The 10,614-nt window shown below is 35.7% G+C and overlaps 1 pseudogene across 1 annotated transcript; it reads right to left on the reverse strand.

Moving 5' to 3' along the window:
- Positions 1-4,292: 4,292 nt before the first annotated feature.
- Positions 4,293-9,279, reverse strand: LOC148283772 (toll-like receptor Tollo pseudogene; annotated as a pseudogene). Its single transcript, XR_015825511.1, has one exon. The product of XR_015825511.1 is annotated as a toll-like receptor Tollo pseudogene (transcript).
- Positions 9,280-10,614: the final 1,335 nt, after the last annotated feature.

The following is a 10,614-nucleotide window of genomic DNA, read 5'->3' on the forward strand; positions in this document are numbered from 1 at the left end:
TTTTAATTTCTCCTTCATTACATAAAAAAAATAATAAGAACAGTAATTTATGTGTGGACATATGATTGTTTTATATATATAAACAGTACTCTTTACATCTATTACATTTCGCAATCTTCCCATAAATGATTTTTTTTGTTACACATTGAGAATGTTTTTTTAATTCAAATATCTATCCAAGTAAACCCCGAGATATTTTATTTAGTCCACAGAATTTATATTTAAATTATCAATATAAATACTGTATCCCTGGGGTATATTTTTTCTCCCAATATTCATATATTTTGTTTTTGAGATATTAAATTTTAATTTATTCCCTTTTAACCATTTTGATATATTTTACAAATCGTAATTTACCTTATTTATCATTGTTTCATAATTATCTCCTGATATGTAAACCAGTGCATCATCTGCAAAAAGTTGGATCTTACAATATTTAAGAGATTCACCGATGTCATTTATGTATATGATAAATAATATGGGCCCTAGCGCTGAGCCTTGGGGTACTCCTAAATTATTTTCTATTGGATTTGAAAAAAAAAAATTAACTTTTGTTATTTGATATCTGTTATTTAAGTAGCTTTGAAACCAATTTATGGCATTTACTCTTATGTTAGTCTGCCTTAGCGCGGGTCTTCTACTAGAGATTACTTGGAACTATGTAAATCTATGTGATTAATACTAAATTAATTTTTTAAATGCAGTGATAACTAAAAGAAGCTAATTCGGAATGCTATTTTTTTTACTGCTATTTTTTTTTTCACCACAACAGGCCAGGAGGCCTAATTACATTACAAAACACCCAGGCTTGATAAATTCAGATGTTCATATACCAAAGTACGTTAAAAAAAAGTTACACTTTTTGCCTTTTTTTTCTCAAGTGTTCTCGACTTTTCCGTATTTGTATTCAATAAATGAAGCTCTAATGTAACCACCTTATCAATTAATCTTAGCATTGGAATTCCTGCGTGTGGAATTTCCTATTGTATCGCAAATAATTTGAATGCTTACGAGTATACACATATGTAATATTTTCCCAGGTCATATTTATTATTACAGGCTGCGCTTGTCAGTTCACCGGCCGCGGAATTTCAATTTAAAAGTTACACGTAATGGGAGGGGCGATTGCAGCGGCCGGCGACTGCGACTTCTGGATACTAGTGATTTCAATTATTGCTATATTTTACCATTTAATTAGCATGCTAATTAGCGTTGCTATATGCTCAAACAACTTTTGAATTTAGAGGAGTCTAAAAACTAAAATAACATGTCTTGAAAGTATGTTTACATTATTTGTTTTTTAGTTTTCTTTTCACCCTTTAAAGCAACGCCGATGTGTCATATATATTTAGATTCGTCTCAAAAAATAACACAACACATTTTTTTTTATATGTAAATTGTCGGCAAAAAATAAAACGGCAGTGTTTACAAATAACACTATTTAAATAAGTGTTTTAGTAGGCATGGCATAAAGCCATTATGTGATTAAATCGTACAGCTATTTTTTTTGCTTTACGATTTAACCACTTAATAAAACAGAAAATAAATTTAAGATTTATTTTAAAGATATTATGTTATTGAGAATTGAAAATATTCCAATGTGATAGAAAGTAAAATGCTCTCTTAGAAAATCTACTACATATTTTGTAAGAGAGAGCGTATAAGGTTTTTATTATTTTTTATTAACTCTTGTGCGGCTGTGGTGTAACACGAGTCTACCTAGGATACAAGACTGGATATATCTCCTTTCTTATTTATTTAAATTATAAAGTTGTATTTTTTGTAAGCTTCAAAAATACATTTTCACATCTGATTTGGAAAGTAAATTTATGGATTTTTATATTGAAATAAATATCCTCACTCTATGCGAAGAATATTTATACGAATGAAAGAGATATCAGTAAAAAAATTGTTTTACTGTATAAGAAAGAGCACGAGAAAAGAACTTTTAACAAGGAAGACAGAGACGCTGTTCTTTGACCGGTGTTTTTGTGAATGTGACAAAAACAAATTCATTCAATCAGATGGTTATTTGCAGTAAGCGGGAGTGCACGCTAATTACATGACTGGGGTATTTATAAATTTTAATTTATTTTGCTATGACAGTCCTAAATTAAATATATAAATTATGGAACAAAAAATATTTAACAGTATAACTGTTAACCACTGCCTTTTAAGACTTAATTAACATTTGTATTTGAATTGTATTCTTCTTTAACATTAAAACGAAAAATCTCAGATCGTCAACAATGCAGTGAGAACACTATACGTAGGCCACGTCGACATATTTACTCCTATTTAAATTTTCAATGTTTCATTTGAAATAGCAGCTATTTTAATTGGTTTTTCACAGTGCTAATGCTATTGACTATATTTAATTCAGGCTAAGCCGGGGTATTCTTATTGTTTTTCTATTATTTATTATTGTATTTGTGAGGTCACTTTCATTCCGGAATCACGGCCGGATGTTTCGAACGAGATTGACCACAAACTGGCAGAGGCATGTTGAATTTACACGCCCGTAACTGCCGGTTAGATTTAACCACGCTTCGAACAACTGGACCTAATAACATTAATGCTGTGTACACTTCAAATTTGGCCACCATTGTATAAAGCACTGCGTTTTTTGTGATTCGTTTCGTTCTCTGGAATCTAGCTCCACTTCATAACTGTAACATTTTATGAACGGCAAAAAAGCGCATTTGCAGTTGGAAGATAACGCAGGTATCTTTTTATAAAGAGTTTTTATTTTACTTTTTAATGATTATTGTTTGTTTTTATCGAACAATTACTATTTTCAAATTTATAATGGAATATGTACTGGGTTTTTATGCTATGGTTTGTTATTATTTAGAAAATCAATTAACGTGTTTCTAAATCAAATGTATGACTATTAGTAAATTTACATTTTTTATTTGCAGATTAAAATATGTTATCTTACCGAGGCAGAAATTTTAGTTTTTTTTTTCCATTGTTTCAATTTTGAAAAAAAAAAATATTCGAAAACTTCATTTTATGAATTATTTGTAATTTGAAGGCACTTATTTCAATTAGTACGAAGGAAAAATTATATTCAATTCAATTATTTAATTTAAACTTTTAAATGAGTGTTATCATGTTTTGTTGCAACATTTTTATTTTAAATGTCAAAATTTTACGTTTGTAATTTGTGCCTGTTTAAACGGTAGGTACTTTATACCGTTTATGAAATCATAAATGGGTGATTGATAAAACGTGTTTCGGATATGATTTGGGGTATCTCTTTGATCTATGCGGAAAAGCTTTTCATGATTGCAAGACATTGACATTTTATGCATAAATGTGTAAACATTTTATGCGTATTTTTTTTTACATTTACCTACCTATGAAATTATGTGTATTTAAAAAAAAATAATAATTAGATGGAAACTGTAAAATCAGCTAGACAAATCTTTAACTTTAAAATTTTTACATGAAGGTGGTGTTTTAAAACGATTTCATACAAAGGGGGTAAATTATTCGAAATTTCAAAATCACATGGCTGATTTTTTATAATCACTTTAGATAGCTGTACCTGATTAATACGATCCCACAATTAGGTATGTTTTTATGATGGAAAACCCATTTTCAATATTTAAAATGGGGATAATTTTTTTTTTTATATGAAATACAGTTTTAGATTAGATGTTATTAAAATGACTAATTGTTATATGGTATTGTTTTTCTTCACGAATTTAAATACATAATTAAGTCGCAATAATTAGTTCATTAAAATGAATATCCTCCTTTAAAAAAATGCGTTTTACAATATAGCGCACTTGAAGTGATTACTCACGAAAACGGCTCGATGAAAATTGTCGAAATTTATTTTTATAAATAAAGTAGGTCTGTAGCACTATAAGCGGTGAAAATAATTTTTGTACTTTTTGCATATTTCATTATTTTAATGCGGATTTCAAAATAATCTCAAAATAAATAAAGCGATTTGTTTCCAAAATACAGTTTTATTTATTTTTTGAAATAAATCACCTATCACCAAAATACACGACCAATGAAGGATTCCCATGAAAGTCATTTTTGTGCACGTTCATTATGACCATTGATATAAATTGCTTCAAAAATTTCAAGCAAAAAAAAAATCGCTAAATCGACTTGTTTGAAATAAAATTTAAGATAGGCAATATTAGGTGGGAAGACAACCTTCGTCGATTTCCATATATTTTTTAAAAATATGTCGTGTGGCCTTTGGATGAGAGTTTAATTGCACACTTTATAACATTACATAATTGGGTGATAATAGTAAAACACAAATATTAATGTATATTTATAAGCGTTTAATGCAAAAATATTCATCGCATGACTCATCGTAGATGATAATAAATTAATTTCTAAATATTTACAATACGAAATCGAATAGGTGAACAAAACATAAGTTTACGAATTTATACAAGCAATCAATTGACTAGTTTTGACAGTCCAGTATATCATAAACATTTCATAGAGAAACTGAACTAATTATAATAATTCACAGTCATTCATTTACATACTTAAATAATGTTTTCAGATAGGTAATGTACATATTTTGCAGTGTCTCTGTTTGCGCGAGTTTATTCAATTATAAGCGTGACATTGATCACTAAACCTACTAGGTATATTGGAAGTCTACAAACGGCAGGGGCTTGTATTCAATTTGTAACACGAATATTCTGGAGTATTAAATAATATCATTTGTCACAAATATCAGAAATAAAAGAATTTTCACAATTTTCCTACCTACTAACTATCATTTCCTATTCACAATTTACATTATGTACATATTGACAATATCACTCTTTTGTTATTCACCTAGCGATAGATTTTCGTTTAAATAAAAGACAGAGAAAATCGATCAATTACTTAATATTGTTCTGATAAGTACCTAGCTATACACGAATCGGGAAGTTACACGAAGTAAGTCTTTCTCCCCGCGGAGTGCTGCACGGCGGGGTGGTGGGGCGGCAGGTGCGGCGGGCACGGCGGGCACGGCGCGCACGGCGGGCACGGCCCGCACGGCGCGCACGGCCGGCACGGCTCCCGGCGCAGCGGCAGCTGCTCGCGACTGTCGATGCTGGCGTAGCTGTGCTCCAGCCCCTCGGAGCCGCCCTCGTCCTCCGACCCCACCCCGGACACGTACGTGGACTGCGGCGGGCTCGGGGTGCCCACCCCGGGGCTGGCCGCCGCCCCGTAGTACCGGAACCACGTGTCGTGGCACGTGGGGGAAGCTGTGTAGCGAGTATTCACGTTCTTGCCACCTTCGTTCACTATTTTAGCGTTATTCACACTGTGCGTCCGATTGGGGGATTTGATCTTCACGTCGGGCAAACGAAAATTTAGTTTTTCCCTACAATTTTTTTCCCCCCACACAATCACCGTGGACGTTTTCAAGAGCACTTTCAAGTCCGGGTCTAAGTCGAGAGCACTGAGGTCCGTTGTCACTATAAATATTATCTTTTGCCGTCGGTGGCTGACGTTCATACTGTTTATGCCACTTTGCAGAGCCGCCTTGAATTCGGGCTTGTACCACTCGTTCTGAAGGAAAGAAATAGACAAGACGATAATAAGTCTCTTCGAGTTTTCTACGCCGCGAAGAATACCATCGTCGGAGCATCGCTCTCCGATTTGCAGGTCCCGGTGATGCAAGCAAAGAGAGTGTCCCGATTGTTCCAGTTCCGTGGCGATGGCTCTAGACACGAAGTCATCGTCTCGTAAACTGTACACCACGTAGGCGTCGTACATTATGTCCTTGAAGTCGTTAAGTTCTTTAGCGGAACATGTAAACACTCGCACGCCGTACTTAGAATGCACCCACAGTCGGAACTCTTCGCGAAACATGAAGAGAAGGGCGCAGCATAGAAGTATCACTATTGTCACGATTAGAACTATCGCCACATACGGAATATAGTTTTCCACTAACTTTGACGAGTCGAGAAATAAATGTTTTTGTGTAACCGAACCGACTGTAGACTGTTCCACTCGCTTGCGGCACTGTTGAAGGAAGGACGCCACGGTGGAGTTGGTGGTTCGCCCTACGGAACTATAGCACGGAATACTGTCAGGGTCTTGAGAATGCGCTAGGAGCCATTGTTCTAACTTCATTATTTCATCACAAGTACATTGCCACTTATTACCCAGCAGTGAAACTTTGGTCTGGATAGCAGAATTACTTATAATTTTCCACGGTAAAAAGTCTACTATTCCGTTACTATCCAGTTTGAGAATTTCCAACGACGTTAGTGCGGTGAATGTTTCATTTTGTATTGTTTTTATTTTATTATTTTCTAAATGTAAGGCGTTGAGGTTATTCAATTTTCTAAATTCCATTCCGTCGAGTTTTTCGATATTATTGTTTTCAAGATGTAAGATTTTCAGGCTATCGATTCCATTAAATGATCGATTGTGAATCGAATTGATGTTACTGTTGTTCAAAAATAATGTTTGAAGTTTCTTTTTACCGATAAAAACATGATTTCCAAGTTCGCCGAGATTATTTCCGTCTAGATATATTTCAGTCGCGTCCATCGGTATTCTCTCTGGTACTTTTTCAAAGCCAGCGTTAGAGCAATCCACCACGTTGGAACTCCACGTGAGGTCGTGATAGCACGAACATCTATCGGGACAGGTCATTTCACAATCGCAGGCGTCAAAATCGCAACAATGACAGAGAGCGAAACAGTGTGTATCGTATGGACAAAGAAATTGCGATGGTTTCACATCTAACAGGAAATCGCTAATTTTTCCTCTCGAATGCGCGAGCGTGCAAGTTACGATATCTAGATCCATGACCCGCGGATGCTGTCGAAGGTGACTGAGATGATTTATTCTCTGGAGCCATTCCATAGTGCAATCACAGTGAAAAGGATTTCCTCCGATGTAAAATTCAGGTAAATCCTTGTCTTCGGATACGGGTGATAGCGCAAATGCACCAATGTCGACGGTTTTTATCTTATTTCCGTACAAAACCACCTTTTCTAGGTTTGGCTTGTGCAAAAATGTACCGGAATTTACTCTATTTACTTGATTATCATTCAAAAATAATACTTCTATACTATTCGGGATAGAAGATTCATCTATACTGGTTAGTAAATTATAGCTTACGTCCAACATTTTGATATTGACTTTGGTTTTGAGGTCAAAATAGTTTTCTAACTTCTGAATCTGGTTTCTGTGCATGTCAAGCCACTCCAGACTAGCCGGTAAGTGGCTGTAATCGAACCACATTAAATTATTGTCGGATATATTCAACCAGCCTAAACTGTTCATATTTGTGAACACTCCTCTGACATCTGTAAGTTCATTACCGTCCAGGCGAATAGCTCTTATGGTCGGATTTGACCCAAATGCACTTTGGTCTACGTGGTTTATTTTATTAGAAGCGAGATTTAAAATCTGAAGTGACGGAAGTGTAATAAATGAGTCTTTTGTTATATTGACAATAATATTATCGACTAATCTCAATCCATAAAGATCATCTAAACCTTCGAAATGTCCACTTTCTACTTTGGCGATTTGATTATTTCCTAAATCTAGTGACTTTAGGAATCTTAAACTTTTGATAGCTTCGGGAATTTCCTTTAAGAGATTTCCACTCATTCCAAGGTCTTGTAATTTTGTTATATTTTCGAAAGATCGAATATGAACCGATTCGATTCTATTTCCGTCCAAAAACAGCTGATTTAGGACATAAAGATTCGAAAAGTGAAAACTATCTACATGAGTCAATTTGTTGTGAGCCATTGATAGTGAATGAATATTCTTGAGATTAGAGAAAGCGCCTTCAGATATTTTTAGTATTCTATTATTTTCCAAGCTCAAAAACTGCAAGTTGTTTAAATCTTGAAAGAGCAAAGAGTCGATTTTCGATATTTTATTATGCGATAGATTTAGCACAATCAATCTAACTAGTCCAGAAAAAGTATCTCTGTTAACCCACTCACTTGTTAGATCGTTTACTGAAAGATCTAATATCTGTAGTTGATCTAGCCCTTCGAGGAGACCCGGGGCCAACACACTTATAGAATTATTGTTTAAATAAATCTGCTTAATATCACGGGAAGATTGAAACATCTCCGGAGGTAGGGCTAGAAGGCTGTTACTAGAAAGATTCAGCACCTGTAGAGCGCTAAGTCCCACAAAAGCCCTATCCGCCACTGAGGACACGGCATTTTCTTGCAGGAACAGATTGCGCAACGATCGCAAACTTGACAATCCATTGTCAGGAAGGGAAATAATTTCGTTCTTCGATACATCCAATGTCTCCAAAGCCCCGTTACACGATTTCCCCGGTGCCGTGGGTCCCTCTCCCCAGTCGGAGAATCCCATTTGAGATATATCTTGCAGGCGATTCGAGGTCAAGTTGAGGTCTTTAAGATTGAACAGCGGACAAAAGACTTCAGCAGGTAGGGTCCAAATATTATTATCTCCGAGATCGAGGGCTCGCAATTCCGCGAGTCCCCGGAAACTATCACGGTGGAACTCCATGGACATGGCAGACCAATCGGTGTTGTGCGTGCGCAGCGACAGCGTGCGCAAGTCACGAAGAGGAGCCAACACGGACGCGGGAATGTAACGTATCTTGCAATATTCGATATTAAGTTCCTTTAGCTTTTTCAAGTGCCCGAGGAAGCTGGCCTCGTCCGCCCTCTTTCCGATCTCGAGGGAGCTCTCGAAGAAAAGAACGTCGCTGCACTCCAGGGATAGAGAAGAAACGCGCTCCGCCTGGGGGGGCGGAAGATCAGCCAGCAGGGCGGGGGCTCCGGCCACGGTGCGCAGGCGGCAAGCCAGTCCCAGGGCTCCCTCGGCGGCCAGGCGCTGCCAGGAGCAGTGGCGCGGGGGCTCCAGGCGCGCGGCGCGAGCGTGCGTCCCGCCGGCACGCAGCACGCACAGAGCGCACGCCGCCAGCACGGCCGACACGAAGCACTGCACGAACATCGCGGACCCTATGAACACCGGTCACCTCGCGCTACTAAACAATACGGCGCTATTTTTCCGAACACACAGAAACTTCGTCAACATAGTAGTCAATTATTTTTACACTAACTTTGTTTATAACTCATCTCGTAACAATTGATACTACGAACATTTTCAACTTCGGAATTGTGTAACTGTTTTATTTTATTGATTTAACTTAATATTCGCGAGACTAAAAAGTTTCTGAAAAACTTTTCCGGAATTCACAACACAGCGGGGATAGTTTTCGTTACAAATATGAACACACGGCACCTTCGACCAGTTTGAAAGACCGCTCGTCGCGAGAGCTGAGAGCTGACTGTCGACTGAGGCTCGAGCGATGCGAGGCCCCCTCGCGTCCCCCCTCCCCTCTCACCACGTGCACGCCCCGGGGGTGGAGCCCCCCCTGCCCCTCCCGCCCCCATAAGGCAACAAGTGGTCCGCTCCTATAGAGAAAAGTAAGGTACCTACTTACCTATAATAGTAGGACCGTAGGTCCACGAAACAACCGATACAATGGTAAGCAAACCGACAAAATAAATGTTAATTCTCTCAATCCACGGTTGCATTCCAATCCGGACAGAAAGTTCGAGAAAACTTATTTTAGGAAGATTTTTGTGAATGTGTATTTTATTCACATACGTATTTTTTATTTTATTTAATAATGATTTTTGATTTATTTATTATACAAAGACAAAGTTTATAGTGACGATACCGGAAACGACCTATGCATGAGCACCTGCTTATTTGATTTTTTATATAAAAAATTCAGTGGTTCCTTAAAAATTGGTTTTTTAAATTCATTGTACTAAAATAAAATTAAATTCTTCATATACTTACAAGTAAATATGGAACAAGTTCTAGCGGGATATTAATTTAAAACATTCAATTTTGTTAGTGAAAATTCTTGCTGGAAGTTCGTAATTTGTAAAAGAATTCATTTGTCTCCTATTCTAAATACCTACCTATCTATTACTTAAAACTATAAGAGAAAATGTGATTTTTTTTATAACTACGATGCAACCGCAATATTAAAAAATAAATAATCACATACAAATAAAAAATAAATTGATAAGTAGGAAAATAGTAGTTTTATATTAATGATGCATATTATGGGAGAATATTTGAAATCGACAAAGGTTTTCAAACGTACTGTTGTTTAGATTATTATAAATACAATTATTTTGTGGAATGACCTATAATGTTTCACATCATTTAGAGAACAAAAAATAATCACTAGATTATCTATTGTCATTAAAATCCATCGAACTGAACAATAACACTGAAATATAATTATTTTCCTGACCCAGATGACAGTTTGCAATAAAAATTTGAGGATATTGTGTGGTTTAAATTAATAATATAATAATGATAAAAGAGTATTTATTCAATAAAATACACATTTTATTAGTATTAATAAATTTTAAAATGAAAAATATAAAATATTAAAACATCTTTTGTCCCAATAAACTATTAAATAATAGTTTGTCATCGGGTGCTCAGACATAAGTTTTAATTAAGATTAAAATAAAAGTAAAAAAGTACGGACATAATATTGTACACATAAAAAATAATGAAAATGTATTATTTTGTTTTTGATGCTTAAATTTTTTTTTGATAAGATAGACAAAAAAATATTGTTTTATTTAG

Source organism: Micrasema longulum, unplaced genomic scaffold, assembly GCF_059751315.1.
Source record: "Micrasema longulum isolate JH-2025_06_02 unplaced genomic scaffold, ASM5975131v1 h1tg000199l, whole genome shotgun sequence".
Classification (NCBI taxonomy): domain Eukaryota; kingdom Metazoa; phylum Arthropoda; class Insecta; order Trichoptera; family Brachycentridae; genus Micrasema; species Micrasema longulum.